Source organism: Cherax quadricarinatus, chromosome 64, assembly GCF_038502225.1.
Source record: "Cherax quadricarinatus isolate ZL_2023a chromosome 64, ASM3850222v1, whole genome shotgun sequence".
Classification (NCBI taxonomy): domain Eukaryota; kingdom Metazoa; phylum Arthropoda; class Malacostraca; order Decapoda; family Parastacidae; genus Cherax; species Cherax quadricarinatus.
The window spans coordinates 6,603,019-6,624,297 of record NC_091355.1 but is presented as its reverse complement, the minus strand read 5'-3'; the positions used below and the strand labels follow the sequence as shown (position 1 = coordinate 6,624,297).

The 21,279-nt window shown below is 40.0% G+C and overlaps 1 protein-coding gene across 2 annotated transcripts in view; it reads right to left on the bottom strand.

Moving 5' to 3' along the window:
• LOC128699985 (armadillo repeat-containing protein 2) overlaps positions 1–18,729 on the bottom strand; it is a 77,741-nt gene extending 59,012 nt beyond the window's left edge. For both annotated transcript variants that reach the window (XR_008408691.2, XM_053792848.2), the window contains exon 1: positions 18,236–18,729. The gene's annotated coding sequence lies outside the window, so the exon portion shown is untranslated. The remainder of the gene's footprint in view (positions 1–18,235) is intronic.
• Between the last annotated feature and the right edge of the window lie 2,550 nt (positions 18,730–21,279).

The following is a 21,279-nucleotide window of genomic DNA, read 5'->3' as shown; positions in this document are numbered from 1 at the left end:
ATTCATGCCCCACATTCCTTCATGCATGCCCCCACATTCCTTCATTCATGAACCCACATTCCTTGATTCATGCCCCCGCATTAGTTCATTCATGCCCCACATTCCTTCATTCATGCCCCCACATTCCTTCATTCATGCCCCCGCATTAGTTCATTCATGCCCCACATTCCTTCATTCATGCCCCCACATTCCTTCATTCATGCCCCCGCATTAGTTCATTCATGCCCCACATTCCTTCATTCATGCCCCCACATTCCTTGATTCATGCCCCCGCATTAGTTCATTCATGCCCCACATTCCTTCATTCATGCCCCCACATTCCTTGATTCATGCCCCCACATTAGTTCATTCATGCTCCCACATTAGTTCATTCATGCCCCCACATTCCTTCATTCATGCCCCCACATTAGTTCATTCATGCCCCCACATTAGTTCATTCATGTTCCCACATTCCTTCATTCATGTTCCCACATTCCTTCATTCATGCCCCCACATTCCTTCATTCATGCCCCACATTCCTTGATTCATGCCCCCGCATTAGTTCATTCATGCCCCACATTACTTCATTCATGCCCCCGAATTAGTTCATTCATGCCCCACATTCCTTCATTCATGCCCCCGCATTAGTTCATTCATGCCCCACATTCCTTCATTCATGCCCCCACATTCCTTCATTCATGCTCCCACATTAGTTCATTCATGCCCCACATTCCTTCATTCATGCCCCACATTCCTTCATTCATGCTCCCACATTAGTTCATTCATGCCCCCACATTAGTTCATTCATGCCCCACATTCCTTCATTCATGCCCCCACATTAGTTCATTCATGCTCCCACATTAGTTCATTCATGCCCCCGCATTAGTTCATTCATGCCCCACATTACTTCATTCATGCCCCCGAATTAGTTCATTCATGCCCCACATTCCTTCATTCATGCCCCCATATTAGTTCATTCATGCTCCCACATTAGTTCATTCATGCCCCCACATTCCTTCATTCATGCCCCCACATTAGTTCATTCATGCCCCCACATTCCTTCATTCATGCCCCCACATTAGTTCATTCATGCCCCCACATTCCTTCATTCATGCCCCCACATTAGTTCATTCATGCCCCCACATTCCTTCATTCATGACCCCACATTAGTTCATTCATGCCCCCACATTCCTTCATTCATGCCCCCACATTCCTTCATTCATGCCCCCGCATTAGTTCATTCATGCCCCCACATTCCTTCATTCATGCCCCCACATTAGTTCATTCATGCCCCCACATTAGTTCATTCATGCCCCCACATTAGTTCATTCATGCCCCCACATTAGTTCATTCATGCCCCCACATTCCTTCATTCATGCCCCCACATTAGTTCATTCATGCCCCACATTCCTTCATTCATGCCCCCACATTAGTTCATTCATGCCCCCACATTCCTTCATTCATGCCCCCACATTCCTTCATTCATGCCCCCACATTAGTTCATTCATGCTCCCACATCATTCATGCCCCCACATTAGTTCATTCATGCCCCCACATTAGTTCATTCATGCCCCCAAATTCCTTCATTCATGCCCCCACATTAGTTCATTCATGCCCCCAAATTCCTTCATTCATGCCCCCACATTCCATCATTCCTACTCCCACATTCCATCATTCCTTCTCCCAGATTCCATCATTCCTACTCCCACATTCCATCATTCCTACTCCCACATTCCATTATTCCTACTCCCACATTCCATCATTCCTTCTCCCACATTCCATCATTCCTTCTCCCACATTCCATCATTCCTTCTCCCACATTCCATCATTCCTTCTCCCACATTCCATCATTCCTTCTCCCACATTCCATCATTCCTTCTCCCACATTCCATCATTCCTTCTCCCACATTTCATCATTCCTTCTCCCACATTCCATCATTCCTACTCCCACATTCCATCATTCCTACTCCCACATTCCATTATTCCTACTCCCACATTCCATCATTCCTACTCCCACATTCCATCATTCCTTCTATCACATTCCATTATTCCTACTCCCACATTCCATCATTCCTACTCAAACATTCCATCATTCCTACTCCCACATTCCATCATTCCTACTCCCACATTCCATCATTCCTACTCCCACATTCCATCATTCCTACTCAAACATTCCATCGTTCCTTCTCCCTCATTTTGCTGTACACATTCTTGACAGTTTTTAACTGAATGTGATAGACCACCCTGTATGATAGACCACTCTGCATGATAGACCACCCTGTATGATAGACCACTCTGCATGATAGACCACCCTGCATGATAGACCACCCTGCATGATAGACCACCCTGTATGATAGACCACCCTGTATGATAGACCACCCTGTATGATAGACCACCCTGTATGATAGACCACCCTGCATGATAGACTACCCTGTATGATAGACCACCCTGCATGATAGACCACCCTGCATGATAGACCATCCTGTATGATAGACCACTCTGCATGATAGACCATCCTGTATGATGGACCATCCTGTATGATAGACCACCCTGTATGATAGACCATCCTGTATGATAGACCACCCTGTATGATAGACCACCCTGCATGATAGACCACCCTGCATGATAGACCATCCTGTATGATGGACCATCCTGTATGATAGACCATCCTGTATGATAGACCACCCTGTATGATAGACCACCCTGCATGATAGACCACCCTGCATGATAGACCATCCTGTATGATAGACCACCCTACATGACAGACCACCCTGCATGATAGACCATCCTGTATGATAGACCACCCTGCATGATAGACCACCCTGTATGATAGACCATCCTGTATGATAGACCACCCTGCATGATAGACCACCCTGCTTGATAGACCATCCTGTATGATAGACCACCCTGCATGATAGACCACCCTACATGACAGACCATCCTGTGTGATAGACCACCCTGCATGATAGACCATCCTGTATGATAGACCATCCTGCATGATAGACCATCCTATATGATAGACCACGCTGCATGATAGACCACCCTGCATGATAGACCACCCTACATGACAGACCATCCTGTGTGATAGACCACCCTGCATGATAGACCATCCTGTATGATAGACCACCCTGCATGATAGACCACCCTACATGATAGACCATCCTGCATGATAGACCACCCTGCATGATAGACCATCCTGTATGATAGACCATCCTGCATGATAGACCATCCTGTATGATAGACCACCCTGCATGATAGACCATCCTGTATGATAGACCACCCTGCATGATAGACCACCCTACATGATAGACCATCCTGCATGATAGACCATCCTGCATGATAGACCATCCTGTATGATAGATCACCCTGTATGATAGACCACCCTGCATGATAGACCATCCTGTATGATAGACCACCATGAATGATAGATCATCCTGTATGACAGACCGCCCTGTATGATAGACCACCCTGCATGATAGACCACCCTGCATGATAGACCATCCTGTATGATAGACCACCCTGCATGATAGACCACCCTGCATGATAGACCATCCTGCATGATAGACCATCCTGTATGATGGACTACCCTGTATGATAGACCATCCTGTATGATAGACCATAATGTATGATAGACCATCATGTATGACAGACCATCATGTATGACAGACCATCCTGTATGATAGACCATCATGTATGATAGACCACCCTGTATGATAGACCATCATGTATGATAGACCATCATGTATGACAGACCGTCATGTATGACATACCATCCTGTATGATAGACCATCATGTATGATAGACCATCATGTATGATAGACCACCCTGTATGATAGACCATCATGTATGATAGACCATCCTGTATGATAGACCATTCTGTATGATAGACCACCCTGTATGATAGACCATCATGTATGATAGACCATCCTGTATGATAGACCACCCTGCATGATAGACCATCTTGTAACTATCATACAGAATAGTGTAGCAACATACTGGGTGTTCCCACTACGTAACATGTTGAAACACCTAAAATATTAGTTAAAATATTATCAGTAATGTACTGATATTCTTATCTGTTTCTCTGAGGAAAATGTTTAATGATGCTTTATATGTATATATATATATATATATATATATATATATATATATATATATATATATATATATATATATATATATATATATATATATATATATATATATATATATATATATAGTATATTTATTTCTAGAAACAGCGCAAGTGCTTTTAAAAGACTATTTACGCGAAGGAATTAATCGCATGTTCAGTATGTGCACCAATCAGTGGACCGGAAACACAGAGATGACAGCCAATCAGTACTCTACATTCCCAGAGACAACAACCAATCAGCCGGTAAGAATCCTTTAGGCGGCAGCCAGTCAGGAAGTTGGAATCCTCGAGACGGCAGCCAATCAGCTCTCGAGTCCTTGAGAGAGACCAATGGCGGCCCGGCTGCTGCACGTCCCACACACCTTGACATTTAAAACTTATTTATCCACAAATACTTTTGAACGTTGAACACGACGTGAATTGCTTCGCTAATGAGTCTCTAGTCATATATTTATTATTTGACTAATAAGTAAATATTATAAACTACAAATAGCTTCTGAAATTACGGTTAATTCCAGCCGATAATGTTATTCTAATCAAGAAGGTAGTGAGTTATCTTTCCGCGAAGATAACGATCAACTTAAACATTAAGAGAATGTCTCAAAAATGAGGATAACTTGGGGCTACCACGCCAGGGATATTACTCCAGGGGATTAGAAGAGCTTCTGTCAGCTATTAATTTGACTGTCGTTGGAAAATGGATAATTCTGTAGATGGTTTGGGCTGGGTGAGTCAGCAGAGTTATGGAGCAAGTGCACAACACCTCTGTATTATTGAACCCTCACAGACCTGTTTTATGCTGGGTTAGGAAAAGTTGTTTGCTGCTGTCTGTTTGGGTCACGAAAAATGTAAAAATCTACTAGGGTTCCATTGTATAATGTGTCCGTGTAGTCACTCCCTTATTTTCTTTCATTATCTACTTTTCTATCAGCCTCTCCCTCATTCCCTCCCACTCATTCTCCCTCACACTCTCACTCCTTCCACCTCACTCTCACCAGAACAATGGATTAATAAATAACAACTAGCACGAGTTTAGAGAAGGAAGTCTCGTGTTACAAAGCTACCGAAGGTTTACGACAGTGTGACTAAGACAGAGCAAGTAAGAGAGGTGGATGAACTGCATATTCTTGGGCTGTAGGGAGACATATGATACTGTACTACACTAATAATGGATCGTAGCATATTTGAGGGGTGAGGACATAATGATGGTCCTAAAGGAAGTATGAAGACGGGCAGGCTGGACGAGCATGGTCCCACAAGGGTAAGTACTAGACCAGTGCTGTTCTTCTAATAGAACGATATACCTGTGACCTGTGATATACCTGTCACCTGTGATATACCTGTCACCTGTGATATTCCTTTATGATACCCATGGGGGCTTTCAATGGTTTCTCATTTTCTGCAGACAGATCTGGAAACTATCTTTACTGATTGCCTAATCCTCCATGCTGCTGCTGCCTATGGTGGCCATGGAGGCCCGCTGGTTCCCCATAGCCATCACAGCATAATTAATTTGACACACTGCGGAGGTAATGGTTCAGTTTTCCCTCGAAAACTTTTACATTTGTTCCGGCAATGTTTCTGATGTCCGCTGGTAGACGGCTGAGTTGTCTTGGACCACGGATATAGACACGGCTTTTCAATGGTTTCGTTTTACGCTTCCTGCCACATTATTCACTCCAGTAAGTTGTCACGATAATTGCTAGGATTGGGACTGGGTGCTCAAGTATCTTACATGTGATATTACCAGGTATTTCTCTCTTCTACGCTCCAGATGGTCTTAGATGATGTATGAGGATGGACAAGCCTGATGAACTCTGTCCAGTGGCGCAACCCACTGGGAACTAAAGCCTTCCACCATGATGAAAGTATGTTTTTTATTTAATAGCTAATTTTCATTGTTATATTGACCAGTGACTAAGAAATTTCACGTAAATACTAAAAGTTATGTATTTTTATAGACTATTTCTTTGATTTTTTTCGGCACCTTATGATTTTTAAGGCTCTCCCTCAATTAGAAATCGTTGCTACGGTGCTGACTGGCTCTCACAAGAGTCACTACTGAGACTGGTACTGTTCCTCATCAAGGTAAAAAAAAAAACTTATCTGAAGAGACAGATTACTATGAATCAGCGTTCTTACATTTTGTAAATTTTATCAGAATAAAAACAACAGACATATGACTAGAATCCCGGCTCTCGTGTTACTGTTTATATAAGACCAGCTCACTGTCTCTCCTGTTACTGTTTATACAAGACCAGATCACTGTTTCTCCTGTTGAGTTATTTTCTCCTCCAAATTCCACTGTTTTTCATTTCAACCACAGTTTTTCTTTACATTACTTTTTCTTTATGTATTTTAATTGGTTTAATATGGAGGTTTAACAGAACGTTCCTAAGACATTCATTCTTAACTTGCCTTTTCTTTATTTCCGCTTTATTAAACAATCACTTTCAGCATTCCTTCTGTTCCCGTTTTAATATATATATATATATATATATATATATATATATATATATATATATATATATATATATATATATAGGGAAGTACCACCTCTATAGCTGGACTGGGGACCCTCATCCTCAGAGAAGACAATAAACGTACCTCTGGGAAAACTCAAGGTTCTCCCCGGAGCTGTTTGAATATTTTCTTCTCCTACCACCCCTACATATTTTATATTCTATGTGAACATTTATTAATAAACAGAATACATTTACAGAAAAAACAAACATAAATATATATATATATATATATATATATATATATATATATATATATATATATATATATATATATATATATATATATATATATATATGCAATAAGATCACAGTAAACAGGTGATTTTAAAATATGCAAAACAACCACTGTGAAAGGGTAGTGAAATTTCAAGCGCTTTCGTGACTACTCACATTGTCAAGGAACTATAAATATATAAAGACCATTCTTCCTTGCATTTGCCTCATGTAGGTTATCCTCACACTAACTCAGAGTTGTGTTTCACTGTGGAGTTTTAGTCCCTTAAAGTATACACACCAAGAAGTATACTACGATGTAGTTTTCCCACGTAGTATATATACAAAGGTGTATGTTTCCTAGTTTATATACAATGTGCCTTTATCCCTCTGTGAGGGATATACATGTTTAATGTTTAGTAACTATAGTATATAGACTGTAATCTTATTCCCTTATCTATGCTAATATGGTTCCTTGACAATGTGAGTAGTCACGAAAGCGCTTGGAATTTCACTACTCTTTCACAGTGGTTGTTGTGCATACATATATATATATATATATATATATATATATATATATATATATATATATATATATATATATATATATATATATATATATATATATATATATATATATATATATATATATATGTCGTGCCGAATAGGCAGAACTTGCGATCTTGGCTTAAATAGCAACGCTCATCTTGCCATATAGGACAAGTGAAAATTTGTGTATGCAATAATTTCACCAAAATCATTCTGAACCTAACGAAAAAAATATATTTCACTGTGTTTGCTTAGTATTAAATTATTGTAAACAAATCTAAAATATATTTAGTTGGGTTAGGCTAAAATAAATTGTTTTTGTTATAATAAGGTTAGGTAAGTTTTCTAAGATTCTTTTGGAGCAAAATTAAAAATTCTTACATTAACATTAATGAAAAAAATATATCTTTAAACGTATAAGAGAAAATTTTAGAAAGGACTTAATTTTAAATGAGTTCTTGCTAATTGACCAGGTACAAAGGAGTCCCTCCTACATGACCTTACACAGGTAATGACACGGGGACAGGAAATGGGTCTCGTCCTGAATCCATCCAAATGTGAAATCATCTCAGTCAGTCAACAAGTGATAAATGCAGTGAGATCAAAACTACCAGGAGCAGCAGTCATTGCCCCCACAAATAGTGTCTTGCTAGGAGCACCTCTGGGAAGCAATGCCATTGACACAATTCTCAGGAAGAAATTAGAAGAGTTAAGGAGAATGGAACAACGAATAGGCAATCTGGACACCCACGATGCCTTGTACCTTCTCACAAAGTGCTTGAGTCTGCCCAGGTTGACATATTTCCTAAGATGTGCACCTTCATATGATAACCCTATACTGCACGAATATGACAGTATTCTGAGGCAAATTTTTACGAAAGTACTTAAAGGACCCCAATGGAAATAAGTCACTCTGTCTGACTTTTTTGGGTTATCCTAGGTTCTCTACACATATGCTGCTATGTATGATAATTCTATGTAACTGTATTTGTGTATACCTGAATAAACTTACTTACTTACTAACCTTACTCTAGAAGACGGGCAGTGGAACCAAGCTACACTTCCAGTCAGACTAGGAGGCATTGGTGTCCGCAAGTCATCACAGATTGAGTTACCTGCTTTTCTGTCCTCGTGTATTGCATCCAGAGAGCTTGTAGCAGCGATTCTCCCTGAACATCTTAGGGACAAGATTGGAGTCCAGGACCAAACATTCATTGACGGAGCAATGATCTGGGATAATCTAATGGGCTCTGAAACCAGACCTGCTCCCCCCAACAACTACAAACAATCGCACTGGGATGGTCCAATAGTGGAAAATATAGCCTCAACAATGCTTCAGAGTGTGTCAGGGAAGGATAGAACCCGCCTCCTGGCAGTGAGAGCCCCTCATGCTGGGGACTTTCTGTTGGCTGTTCCCAACTCCAGCCTTGGCACACGCCTCGACCCACAGACCATCCGCATCGGTGTTGCCCTTCGACTTGCCGCCCCTATTCTCGCCGAATACAGGTGTATTTGTGGCAGTGAAGCAGCAGACCGATTCGGGTACCATGGTCTTGTGTGCCGTAAATCCAAGGGAAAGATTGCAAGACATGAGGAGGTTAATAACATTATCAAGAGGAGCCTCGCAACAGCTGGATGCCCAGCAGTAAGGGAGCCACCCCAACTATGCAGATCTGATGGCAGCCAGAAGCGTCCAGATGGTATCACCCTTCAAGCCTGGACAGATGGGAAGCAGGTGGTGTGAGACTATACATGTGCATCTACCTTGGCTGATACCTATCTCCAATACACCAGGGAGGAAGGAGGGGCAGCTGCCAGCTTCAGGGAGTCCCAAAAGTCTAGAAAATATGGAGAACTTGCCCATCATTATATGTTTGTTCCCATAGGCTCAGAGACCCTTGGCTCATGGGGAAAGAGTGCATCTAAATTCCTTAAGGAGCTGGGAAAAAGACTCATCAGGGTAACTAGGGATCCCAGGGCAGCTAGTTTTCTGTTCCAGCGGCTCAGTGCGGCTGTTCAAAGGGGTAATGCCTGCTGTATTTTGGGCACACGCCCCAGCTCTGAGGAGCTGGAGGAGATTTTCGCCTTATAATCGGTGATACACACGTAACAACATGTACCTTATATGCCACCTTTATATCAACAATGTATCTCTTAAATCTTATATATATATATATATATATATATATATATATATATATATATATATATATATATATATATATATATATATATATATATATATATATATATATATATATATATATATGTGTGTGTGTGTGTGTGTGTGTGTGTGTGTGTGTGTGTGTGTATATATATATATATATATATATAGATATATATATATATATATATATATATAAAGAGAGAGGTGAGTAATTCCCAAAGTACATATAATATACCAATCCATTCCCTGAGAACATACAGAGGAATATTTTACTATGGCGTTTTATTCCCTAGAGTATATACACCAAGAGGTATAAGTCACTTGGGAATTTTATTCCCGTAGATTATATAGAGGGAGAGGTGTGAACAACAGTGTAATGAACACTGGTCATAGAGAGAGGGAAACCCGGCTGAGACAAAAACGAGGAAGACTAGTTGTCTGTATATATTTCAACCTCCAGATGAGGTCGTCTTCAGCAGATACCTCAGCTGGATGCCTGGATATAAAGACCATTCTTCCTTGCTTTTGTCTCATGTAGGTTATCCTCACACTAACTCAGAGTTGTGTTTCACTGTGGAGTTTTAGTCCCTTAAAGTATACACACCAAGAAGTATACTACGATGTAGTTTTCCCACGTAGTATATATACAAAGGTGTATGCTTCCTAGTTTATTTACAATGTGCCTTTATCCCTCTGTGAGGGATATACATGTTTAATGTTTAGTAACTATAGTATATAGACTGTAATCTTATTCCCTTATCTATGCTAATATATTTCCTGTTTACTTTCCAGTTTGTTAAGCGGCCTTCTACGTGGTACCACATCAACAGCTAACTTACAACCTAGGAATATGCAGTCCATCCATTGCTCTCTCATCGCAGATAATCATACACACGCTTCCAACAGACTAACTTACAAACCTTACATAAACACAAAACACAGGATATGCAAGCACGACCTTTCATTTCTGAACACATGTTGGTGCTCTGCGAGTCACCGAGTTTTTCCCAGAATGATGAGCAGGTCTTTTTCTAATAATTTTCGAACAATTTGCACATTACACTTGTTTAGGGCACTGATCTGTAATTTAGTTTTTATCTAGAAAAGCTGTTGAATTTACAGTTGTGTCTGTCTCTGTTTGGTATCTGTTGGTGGTCAGGTACTTGACCATCATCAATTATTACTTAAAGATCTGTGTTAAAGATAGCTTATCCCTGGCTCTCTCTCATGTCTCTCGTGCTCCTAATTTTCATCATATTTATTGTTGCACTTCCTCCCATGTTTTCTAACCCCAGTAATGTTTTGCTGTGATGATTAGATTTGGGACCTAACCTTCCGATACTTTGCAGAGAATACACTCCGTAGAAAAATGTACTGTGTACATCACTGTAGAACAATGTACTGAGTACATTGTGCAGACCAGAAATTGCCTTTTCTTCGAGTCTCTATCCATCTTTATTAACACACACACACTCGTTCTTTATTCTCGTTATGCAGCAGCCGGCGGGGAAAACTACATCTGAAATTATATCTATTTTTTTTTTAAATTACAATGAGATCCGGATTTCTTTTTTAATTTGATTTCAGGGTTTATTTGTGATGTAATGTGCGTTCGTATTTATTGCTTGCGGTGTACGTCTCTGCCTGGCTAGAGTATGTCTTATTTTGAGGGGAAAGGATTTTTTAGGGGAATAATGGGATTTATGTCTGCTGGTTCTTCAGAGCGTTGTGTGGATGTAAGGTATGGTAGAGCTTGTAGGAGTGGTAGGGCTTGTAGATGTGGTAGAGCTTGTAAGAGTGGCAAAGCTTGCAGGAATGGTAGAGTTTATAGGTGTGGCAGAGTTTATGGGTGTGTTGATTGGCAGGAGTCTCGAACAGTTGTGAGGTGTGTTAAGACTGGAAGTGTTTCAGTTTTGGGTATGTAGTGAGGGTTGAGGATATGTGGTGAGAGGCTGAGGACATATAGTAAGAGATGAGGGGTGTGGTGAGAGATTGAGAGTATGTTTTGACGAGCTGAAGGGTATATAGTGACAGACTGAGGGTATGTGGTTGAGGATATATGGTGGGAGGTGACGGTGTACAAGGGTGTAGAGGGGAAGAGTTTAGCGTGCATGTTGGAGTTAATGGTGTTCCCAGGTGAGATAATTAGGAAGACGTTTAAGAGTTTATGGTAGTGGATGGGACATTTACTATGGGTGAATGATCCTGGGCTGGTCTGCTGCTGGGCATGACTATGCTAGGGCATCCTCAAGAAAGGACACCAACACGTCACTGATACTCCACTGAAATAGAAGCCGACCGTTTGAAGAGTTTATGGCATGTGTAAACTGAGAGAATGTGGGAACTATATAGATAGTAGATAAGTGAGGACTGTGTGTGTGTGTGTGTGTGTGTACTCACCTAGTTGCCTAGTTGAGGTTGCAGGGGTCGAGTCCAAACTCCTGTACTCACCTAGTTGAGGTTGCGGGGGTCGAGTCCGAGCTCCTGGCCCCGCCTCTTCACTGATCGCTACTAGGTCACTCTCCCTGAGCCGTGAGCTTTATCATACCTCTGCTTAAAGCTATGTATGGATCCTGCCTCCACTACATCGCTTCCCAAACTATTCCACTTACTGACTACTCTGTGGCTGAAGAAATACTTCCTAACATCCCTGTGATTCATCTGTGTCTTCAGCTTCCAACTGTGTCCCCTTGTTACTGTGTCCAATCTCTGGAACATCCTGTCTTTGTCCACCTTGTCAATTCCTCTCAGTATTTTGTATGTCGTTATCATGTCCCCCCTATCTCTCCTGTCCTCCAGTGTCGTCAGGTTGATTTCCCTTAACCTCTCCTCGTAGGACATACCTCTTAGCTCTGGGACTAGTCTTGTTGCAAACCTTTGCACTTTCTCTAGTTTCTTCACGTGCTTGGCTAGGTGTGGGTTCCAAACTGGTGCCGCATACTCCAATATGGGCCTAACGTACACGGTGTACAGGGTCCTGAATGATTCCTTATTAAGATGTCGGAATGCTGTTCTGAGGTTTGCTAGGCGCCCATATGCTGCAGCAGTTATTTGGTTGATGTGCGCTTCAGGAGATGTGCCTGGTGTTATACTCACCCCAAGATCTTTTTCCTTGAGTGAGGTTTGTAGTCTCTGACCCCCTAGACTGTACTCCGTCTGCGGCCTTCTTTGTGTGTGTGTGCGTGTGTGTGTACTCACCTATATGTAGTTGCAAGGATCAAATCAGCTCCTGACCCCGCCTCTAAACTTTCCGTTTGCCAGATTCACTCCCTCCTAGCCGAGTGACTATCGTACCTACTCTTAAAGCTATGTATGAAGTCTGCCTCCACCACTTCTTCGTATAGGTTATTCCACATTCTGACCTTTCCGAGACTGAAGAAATACTTACTGACATCCCTATGACTCACCTGTGTCCTCAAATACTTGTTTATCGCTCTCACACAGCCTGATCATGTCCACCCTGTCAATTCCTCTAAGAATTTTGTTATATCCTCCTTGGTTCTTCTGTCTTCCAATGTCGTTAGATTCTGTTCCGTTAGTCTCCACGTAGCTCACACCTCCTCAGCTCTAGAACTAGTCTCGTTGCATACCTCTGCACTTTCACCAGTTTTTTAACAATGCTTTTCCAGGTGTGAGTTCCATGTCGGTGCTGCATACTACAAGATGGGTCTTAAATAATATAAAGGCCCCGGAATGCCTTTGTTGAGATTCCTGAAGGCTATTCTTAAATTTGTCAGACGAGCATATTCGGTTGATGTGAGACTGGCGATATGCCAGGCACTATGCTTACACAATCATACTAGGTGTTTTTCTTTGAGGTCTGCAGGCTCTGTCCTCCGAGTCTATACTCCTCGTCTGGTCTTCTTGCCCCTTCCCAATCTTCATTACCGCGTATTTGCTGAGGTTGCATTCAAACAACCATTTATCTGACCAATCTTGCAAATTCTCCAGACTCTTTCGCAGCCGTTCCCCTTTCTTCTTCTGTTTTTATTCTCCTCATTAATTTTACATCATCAGCAAACAGGAATACACCTGACTCACCCTGTTTGCTGTGTCAGTCACATAAACCAGAAATAGCACTAGTCCTAAGATGGACTCTCGTGAAGCCCTGCTCCTAAGATACTGTGCTTTGTGATCCACCAGAGTACGTTCACTGTTATTCCTGACTGCACCTCAGTTTTTGCACCCGTACTTTTTTTCAGTCTAATAAAAACACAATCCAACCATCCCATTTGGCATCTTTGAACCCATGTTGGTTATTATCTATGAAATCACATCTCGCCAAGTGCTCTACCATGCTCTGATTATCCTTTCCATTACCTTGTATGGTATACACATCACTGATACAAAGCTGTAGTTCAGTATTCCTTGCCTGTCTCCTTTCTTAAATATAGGGACTACATTCGCTGCCTTCCAGATCTCTGGCAACTGTGCCCACTGACTTGTAGATCTTAGCTAGTGCTGCAGTGTGCTCCTGCTCCCTCTCGTAAATTTTTTTCCATGGTGACGCCTTGTCAGGTTCCACTGACTTTGAAGTATCCGGCTCCTGTTCCCTCTAAGATCTCTTTAAAAATGTTTGTTCAACAATTTGCAGATATTCTTGTCATTTTCCTGGTGAGCTCTCCTCCATCCTTCTATCCTTCTTCAGTCGAATTACTTGATCTTTTATTGTCGTCTTTCTTCTGTGATGTGAAGCAGCTTTGGTTCAGATAAAAAATTTTGTGTATTCAATAATTTCGCAAAAATCATATCCTCCAGACTGAGGGACTGACCACCTCAAAACTTTAAGGGTGATGGACTGATTACATCGTCTTCAAGTATCTTCTGCTTCTATCAACTTTTCTGTACTTGACTGAAGAAGCCTACTGTGTAGGCGAAACGTTTCATAATAAAGATACCTAACTGTTGCATATGTGTCTTACCTAACAAAAAATATAATTTCATTGTGTTCGTTTATTATTAAATGATTGTAAACTTATCTAAAATATATTTAGTTGGATCAGGCTAAATTAAATTGCGCTTGTTATTAAAAGGTTACGTAAGTTTTCTAAGGATCTTTTGGTACAATATTATTAATTTTTACATTAACATAAATGAAAAAAATATATCTTTAAACGTATGAGAAAATTTTAGAAAGAACTTAATTTTAAATGAGTTCTTGCTAAGTGACCAGTTTTACCTATTCGGGACACACACACACACACACACACACACACACACACACACACACACACACACACACACACACACACACACACACATATATATATATATATATATATATATATATATATATATATATATATATATATATATATATATATATATTTTTTTCAACAAGTCGGCCGTCTCCCACCGAGGCAGGGTGACCCAAAAAAGAAAGAAAATCCCCAAAAAGAAAATACTTTCATCATCATTCAACACTTTCACCACACTCGCACATTATCACTGTTTTTGCAGAGGTGCTCAGAATACAACAGTCTAGAAGCATACACATATAAAGATACACAACATATCCCTCCAAACTGCCAATATCCTTGTAGCGATCATTGCTTGTTTTACAAGTTTATTATAAAAAATTGCAACCTTTCCTTTCAAGACGCAGTTGTGGAGTTTCCTCTTAGGAATTTAAGTCAATTATCCTTCATTAACTTGGTATCGACATTTCTGGGTTATGTTTGTACACTAACCTAAATATTAACAAAGTTAATTTTATTATCTTAAGCGTATCTCAGCCCGAGGCTGACACGTCCAGCAACTAATAACACATACACACACACACACACACACACACACACACACACACACACACACACACACACACACACACACCCACACCACACACACACACACACACACAATAAGGAATCGTTCAGGACCCTGTACACCGTATACGTTAGGCCCATATTGGAGTATGCGGCACCAGTTTGGAACCCACACCTAGCCAAGCACGTGAAGAAACTAGAGAAAGTGCAAAGGTTTGCAACAAGACTAGTCCCAGAGCTAAGAGGTATGTCCTACGAGGAGAGGTTAAGGGAAATCAACCTGACGACACTGGAGGACAGGAGAGATAGGGGGGACATGATAACGACATACAAAATACTGAGGGGAATTGACAAGGTGGACAAAGACAGGATGTTCCAGAGTTTGGACACAGCAACAAGGGGACACAGTTGGAAGCTAAAGACACAGATGAATCACAGAGATGTTAGGAAGTATTTCTTCAGCCACAGAGTAGTCAGTAAGTGGAATAGTTTGGGAAGCGATGTAGTGGAGGCAGGATCCATACATAGCTTTAAGCAGAGGTATGATAAAGCTCACGGCTCGGGGAGAGTGACCTAGTAGCGATCAGTGAAGAGGCGGGGCCAGGAGCTCGGACTCGACCCCCGCAACCTCAACTAGGTGAGTACAACTAGGTGAGTACACACACACACACACACATATATATATATATATATATATATATATATATATATATATATATATATATATATATATATATATATATATATATATATATATATATATATATATATATATATATGTCGTGCCGAATAGGCAGAACTTGCGATCTTGGCTTAAATAGCAACGCTCATCTTGCCATATAGGACAAGTGAAAATTTGTGTATGCAATAATTTCGCCAAAATCATTCTGAACCTAACGAAAAAAATATATTTCACTGTGTTTGTTTAGTATTAAATTATTGTAAACAAATCTAAAATATATTTAGTTGGGTTAGGCTAAAATAAATTGTTCTTGTTATAATAAGGTTTTGTAAGTTTTCTAAGTTCCTTTTGGTGCAAAATTATAAATTTTTACATCAACATTAATGAAAAAATATATCTTTAAACGTATAAGAGAAAATTTTAGAAAGGACTTAATTTTAAATGAGTTCTTTCTAATTGACCAGTTTTACATATTCGGCACGACATATATATCTATATATATATATATATATATATATATATATATATATATATATATGTCGTGCCGAATAGGCAGAACTTGCGATCTTGGCTTAAATAGCAACGCTCATCTTGCCATATAGGACAAGTGAAAATTTGTGTATGCAATAATTTCGCCAAAACCATTCTGAACCTAACGAAAAAAATATATTTGATTTTGTTTGTTTAGTACTAAATTATTGTAAACGTATTTAAAATATATTTAGTGGGGTTAGGCTAAAATAAATTGCTCTTGTTATAATAAGGTTAGGTAAGTTTTCTAAGATTCTTTTGGTGCAAATTTAAAATTTTTTACATTAGCATTAATGAAAAAAATATATCTTGAAACGTATAAGAGAAAATTTCAGAACGGACTTAATTTTAAATGAGTTCTTGCTAATTGACCAGTTTTACATATTCGGCACGACATATATATATATATATATATATATATATATATATATATATATATATATATATATATATATATATATATTTACATATATATGTGTGTGTGTGTACAAAACAACCACGTGTTACAATCAACACATCAGTAGATAGGAATATAGCAAGAGGAGGAGGTCCAAGCAAATACGATCACAGGGAGCGCCTTTGTTGGAGTCTCACTCCAGCAAAGGCGAATGACAAACAAATAATCATTATATAATAAACAAAATGACAAACTAAAATCCACAAGTAGCTATCCTGGGAAAGCCACATGTTCTCCTGATGACCTTAATGATCTCTTAATGATCAGACGTAACAAAAACAGTTTTTTCTCCATACCACTCTATCTTAACATTATTTATATGTGAAGACTAATGTTTGTATATTCTCAAGACTAAAGATAATGAAATTGGACTTTTTAAAATATGTATAGGTATCTACTGCAATGTTTATGTTGTAGTATATCAAAATATATATGTATAAAATATCTGAACGGCAGTAAAATAAAACTGTATATGGTAAACCAAGATTAATAAACACATCAAACGAATTCTAAGCAAACCTATCTTACGTTATGTAATTTTTAATGTATTAATACTGGACATAAGAAAACACTATAATTTTTTATACTATTAACTACGTTCACCTGCAAACGATTTTACTTTAGAAAGTTAACAGGTACGCATTATATACATACATTAGTAGATAATTCTTAATCATTACAAGCGTAAGAAGATACAGTGGCGCTTACTGATGAAACTGAAACAAGGAGATGAACATGACTGTAATGTGTAGCCTAGAGAGCCAGCAATAGTGAGAAACACCTGATGTGTTAAAAAAAATAGATATCAAGCTATGGTAACGTTACAAAAAAATATTTAAATTTGAGAAATTTACATTTACATTATAAAGGTCAGCACTAGATAGTCAGAAGTGGTTAAGAGAAAGGAAGTGCAATACAACGTCACTGACGTAATTACTTCGGAATGTTATAGAGGATAAATATGACGTAGCTCGCATGAGCCAGTAAGCCTACTAGGATGTATATTTTTTAAGTGTTAAGAAAATATATCTGACAACCTGAATTATCTATTACGAAATTCACTAAAGATACTCGCTTCCAAATGTATTTTACCGTGATTAATAATTATATAATAAATAAAAAGTTTTCTTTCGTTAATAAAATTATCATCATTGTATCGGTAATCAATTAACCTAACCATAACTTATCTAAATTATCAAGGGTAGAAAATATGAACCATTATGTCTACTTACCTGATAAGTGTGAAGCGAGTAGCAGTCCCTAGTTCCTGAGACAGGTGCCATCAGCAGAGCAGAGAACGAGCCAGGGACACCAGCCTCACGCAGGTGCTGACGTCCAACTCAGGTGTTCCCCTGCCACACACGCCAGTACCAGACATCATACACAAACACTGCTGACGTCTCTCTCATCGTATTTCTGAATATATTTAAAAGATGGTCGGGAATAGGGAAGAGGAACTTCGAATGTGTTTTAAGACCTGACGAAATTCTTATCCATCTGTTTATTATTCACATTTAAAATGTTTAAGTCAACAAATTTTTCAGTGAAAGTTCTTGTCTGTAATTAGTTTCTTACAAATGTTTTATACCAGGTGATAATTAAAGCATTTTTCACCCATAAAACAAGTGTTTCACCACCTTACAGAGTCAACCTTTATAAATGGTGAGTTGACTCCAAAATCTAGTAACATGTTAAAGACATGCATCACTCTCGACTCTCCGGTATATTAAAAATAATTAAAATCCTTAAAACTCTGTTTTTTTTTATTTAATCCACTATGTCCTCGGACTTAAGTTACAGCAGCTCCAGCAGTTGTAAAGTATTCATGAAGCTTTAAGGTGTATATATATGAAGACTTAGCAACGTGAAGTGTGCACAAACTTATACACACAGGAATTTCCACCAGTTTCGACCTTTTTGCCTTAATGATGGCACTCTGCGACTTAAACTTTGTCTCTTCAAGTCTGTGGTGCGCCTTGGTGGTTCTTGAAGCTAATGAGGCGAGGTGGGTGATGGTGGCAGAAGAGAGAGCAGTTGAAAGTGTAAGCTCACCTCACCGTCGACTACTAGGCAGCCAGGAACGTGACACACCAGTACGCAGGTCGCAGGCGCATGTGATCCGATACATGTAATATAACTCACATTCTGATGCGTGCAAATGTCACCTAATTAATTTATTACGACCACTCAAAGAAAATATAGAAATATTAAGCCTGTCAAACATATTTTATATTGATGGGAACAATTTTCTTGAAGTATTGTTTATACAATTTTACCTTACAATGCTTCAATAATAATGTTTATAATTATAGCTGATATAACTAATTATATAATAAAGAGCTATACAAACGATTATTGTAATAGATTAACTGGAGTTTAATATTTTAACCAAAATTTACTAACATGTCTGCGTTATCTGGCGTAGACTAGCATGCATGGTATGTTTACGTTGGGTTACCATAGAGACAGGTCGCCACACTTCCCCCATCTCCCTCCCAAGATATCCCCCTCCATCATACGTCTTCCCCCCCGTCTCAGTCTCACCCCTCCCTTCCCCATATCTGTTCCCCTTTCCCTCCCCCTCCACCCTAACTAACCCGATCAGCGAACCCAATAATTCAGGGACAGCATCTCGTCCTCCCCTTCCCCCGCAACACCCACAAATCAACATGAGGAGTCAAATCTACATCTGCTCGTCAGTCTTCCTGACGATGTCCCACTCGAGGACAAGCCCTTGGTGAAATAACGAATTTCTTCCCCGTTTTCACTCTGGTGTAGGATCTCGCTTGTACTTCGCGCAAGTATGTAAAAAACATGCGCACGCACGCACATATATACACACACACACATGCACACACATGCACACACACACACACACACACACACACACACACACACACACACACACACACACACACACATGCACACACACAGAGTAGTCAGTAAGTGGAATAGTTTGGGAAGCGATGTAGTGGAGGCAGGATCCATACATAGCTTTAAGCAGAGGTATGATAAAGCTCACGGCTCAGGGAGAGTGACCTAGTAGCGATCAGTGAAGAGGCGGGGCCAGGAGCTCGGACTCGACCCCCGCAACCTCAACTAGGTGAGTACAACTAGGTGAGTACACACACACACACACACACACACACACACACACACACACACACGCACGCACACGCACGCACGCACACACGCACACGCACACGCACGCACGCGCACACACACCAGTTTCCCTGAAACCCTTCACAAAATATTAACCTGCTCAGACTCCAACAGCTCGTCAGGTCCCAAAAACCATTAGTATACACTCCTATCTAACACACTCACACATACCTGCTGTGTGTCCAAGCCCCTTGCACACAAAACCTCTTTTATCCCCCTCCCTCCATCCTTTCCTAAGACAACCCTTACCCCACCTCCCCTCCACTACAATTTATACACTCGCACCCACGTATTCACACTTGTGTGCACACACGCACTTGTGCACTCACACTTGCACACTCACACTTCCGTGTGCACACGCTCACAAACGTGCGCGTGCACACACAAACACATGCCCAAACCAGGCCAAGTGTCTAATGACAAGTGCCTTTGTCAACTGGTAACTGACACACACACACACGAAACAACTACATACAGAAAGACGAGGGCACAGCTAGAAGTTGAAAACTCAGATGAGTCATAGGGATGTTAGGAAGCATTTATTTAGCCTTAGAGTAGTCAGGAAGCAGAATGAACTGGAGAGTGAAGTGGTAGAAGCAGACTCCATGCACAGCTTTAAAAATAGGTACGACAAGGCTCTCGAAGCCAGGAGAGAGTGAACCTAGTAGCTAAGTACATATTGTGCTCCTTATTTTTCTTCGACAAGTAGATTAACAAGACACTTGTGAAACACTTGGTGTATCTTACTGTGGAAACGTTTCACCAGTCACTGGCTTCATCAGTCCAGTACAGAGAAAAAAGGTTGAAAATGTGAAGAAGTTTGAGGTAATCAGTCCCTCAGCCTGGAGAAGATGTGTTCACTCCATAATTTTGATAAAAGACTGATGGACTGAACACATTATCTTCTGGCTGAGGGCCTGATTATCTCAGACTCCTTCACATTTTTCAATGTTTTTCTCTGTATTAAACTGATGAACCCACTGACTGACGGAAAATTTCCACAGTAAAGATACCCAAATGTTTCATTAATCTATGTGAGTGGCGTCCCACAATATGGACGATAAAAATTAGTATAAAAAATGACTAGGGTAAAAGACGTGTATATTATCTTAGC